At 53.8% G+C, this 2,602-nt stretch overlaps 1 long non-coding RNA gene across 1 annotated transcript in view; it reads left to right on the forward strand.

The window, feature by feature from the left end:
- The first annotated feature begins 49 nt into the window (after positions 1–49).
- The window catches only part of LOC105542113, a 24,273-nt gene continuing 21,720 nt past the window's right edge, over positions 50–2,602 (forward strand). Inside the window, exon 1 of the long non-coding RNA XR_001006422.1 lies at positions 50–349. This is a non-coding gene — a long non-coding RNA (uncharacterized LOC105542113). The remainder of the gene's footprint in view (positions 350–2,602) is intronic.

Raw genomic sequence — 2,602 nt, forward strand, 5'->3', positions numbered from 1 at the left:
CGGGCTCGCCCTCCCCATCTGCAGTGCCCGCAGCGCCTGCCCGCCCCGCCCATCCTTCCTCCTGGGCAACCGAGAGGATGGCGTGAGGACTCCTGGAAGCCCCAGGACGGGCCCAGGGGCGTGGTAGGGAGCTGTAGACCCGAGTTTTTATCGTCCTCTGGCGCCGACACTCGGCTGCGGAATCGAGTTTGAGCTCGGTGTAGCTGAAGTTTAAATTGTAGCTGTTTCAAAGGTAGACCCCATCTCACCCCCACCCCCGACCAAGACCTCTGGAAGCGTCCTGCCTGGAAGCCGCTTGTGGGGAGGGCTCTCCTAGGGTCTCCAGGCTCCCGCTGGAGCACGCCTGGAGGTGGTTTGTCGGCCGTCCCCAGAAACCGCCACCACTACCGCCCCACCCACCCGCTCCAGCCGGTGGGAGGCAGGCTGGGTTTCTGAAAGGAAGCCGCCCGCGTGCTGCGCCCGGGGCTGGGGCTGGACCTTCTGATCAGGAAAGCCCATGGCTCTGCTTTGGCACGGATTTGCCCCCTTTTGGCTGTTTGTGCGCGATCACAGCAGCTGTTGTTGGAGAGGAAGGCAGTGATAACGGGGCTTAAAGCAAATCGGAGATAAGATCTCCGATTTAGACAGGCTGAATTTAAGGCAAAATTCACTGTCCCTCCTGCGAGCACTCACGTCTCTGTAACTGAAAGGCTGGTAATGCAAATGGCATTTCTATCCCAATGATCACAGAATGAGCCTAGAAAGGGAATTAATTGTTTTATAAACTGCCAATGCTATCCGTATCTTCCGATGTTTTTTTTTCTAATATATCTAAGGCCCAGGCTAGCGAACAACAGCAATAATAATGATAATACTGTTGGCCAGGACCAGAGAGGCCCAGGGCTGCGGGGATGAGGACAGAATGGCCTCCTGTCACCGCCCCTCCTGAGTCTGCTGGAAAGGCGCCAGCTCAGCAGCCCGGCAGCTCTTCCTGCCTCTCCCCACCCCATGTCCCTGCTTCTGTCTGCGGGGTGTCCCTCCCCACAGGCTTCCTTCCGCCTGGGCTGTCCCATCCTGTTGACCCAGCCTGAGGGCTGGAGCAGCTGGCCTTGGACACTGCGGCGGGAGAGGAAGCTCCTGTGTGCCCCTCCGCAGGCCTACCTTCCTTCCTGTCGGGGCCCTCCCCTGGGGTGGCTTCTGCCAGACCCTCCAGGCGAGAACCCTGTCCCTTCCTTACGAATGTGGGGCCTGCTGGCCTGGCTCCCCAGCGGGCTGAGAAGCAGGGAGCGGTCTTGACTTGTGAGAGTGATTCAAAACAGGAAAGAAAAGAGAAAAGGGGTAGGAGGAACAGTGTGGTGGTGGCACAATTCCTAGAGATTCAGAGAAAGATGTTTCCCGGGCTCCTCAGATTCAACATATCCAAAACTAAAATTGCTGTTTCTACTCCTTCCCGGATGCAAACCTTGCCTCCTTCCAGCCTTCACCTTCTCTCTCAAAGCCCTGGATCTGATTGGTCCCCAGGACCCAGCAGTTTTGCCTCAGAAATGTCTCTGTTCTCATTTTCCATTTCTACCCTGGAAATGTTGCACTAGATCAATCTGTCATCAAGTCTTGCTCGGATTAAACAATCTGCAATCCCCCCACCCAACCTCCACCCACACTCCAGCTTATTTTCCACTGCCCAAGCTCCACACTGTGACTGGAATGGCTTTTTAAAAGTCATGATCCAATCATAACATTCTCTCCTTAAAAATGATCCGTGGCTCCTGTTGCCAGGAGATGAAAGGCCATTCAGTTCTGAGCTATCCAGTCGGCCTCCAACTATAGGACTCTCCCAACCCTCCCCACCTCGTCGTCCACCCAGACTTACCCTTGCCCACAGCCACAGCAAACTGCTTGCTGTTCCTCAAACATATGGTGCATTTTCATGTCTCGGTGCCACAACCTCATTCAGGAAACACTGTGTTGTGCATGCCTTTGTTCGTTTATCCACTCCATTCGACAACTATTTGTTGAGCATCTACTGTGTTCTAGGCACTGTTCCAGGCACAGCAGCAGTGAACAAGGCAGGCCAGGGGAGACAAAGATAAGTACACGTCAAATACACACACACACACACACACACACACACAAGTACCATGAAGGTAAGTTCACTGCAGTGCACCAAATTGTAACAGGGTGATAAGAGTGTGACTGGGCAACTGGTTTGGTATGAAATATAGGAGAAGCTTGCTCCAAGGAGATGTTTAAGCTGAAAACCTCATGAGAGGATAGAAGGATCCCAGGCAAGTGCACCTAAGTAGAGGGAGCAGCTAAGGCAGTCTTATAGCAGGAAAGAGCTGGCCCCGTGGGATGCAGTGTGGCTGAAGGTGCAGAGGGTGTCAGGGAGAGTGGGAGGGGATGAGGTTGGAAAGTAAGGCAGGAGGAGCTAGGCTACTGAGGAAGTTATAGGTCATGGTTTGAAATGGGGATTTTTTTTCTTTCTTTTTTTTTTTTCAGACAGAGTCTTGCTTTTTCACCAGGCTGGAGTGCAGTGGCGCAATCTCGGCTCACTGAAACCTCTGCCTCCCAGGTTCAAGCAATTCTCCTGCCTCAGCCTCCTGAGTAGCTGGGATTACAGGCA

This window comes from Mandrillus leucophaeus, unplaced genomic scaffold, assembly GCF_000951045.1.
Source record: "Mandrillus leucophaeus isolate KB7577 unplaced genomic scaffold, Mleu.le_1.0 Scaffold250, whole genome shotgun sequence".
NCBI classification, from domain to species: Eukaryota; Metazoa; Chordata; class Mammalia; order Primates; family Cercopithecidae; genus Mandrillus; species Mandrillus leucophaeus.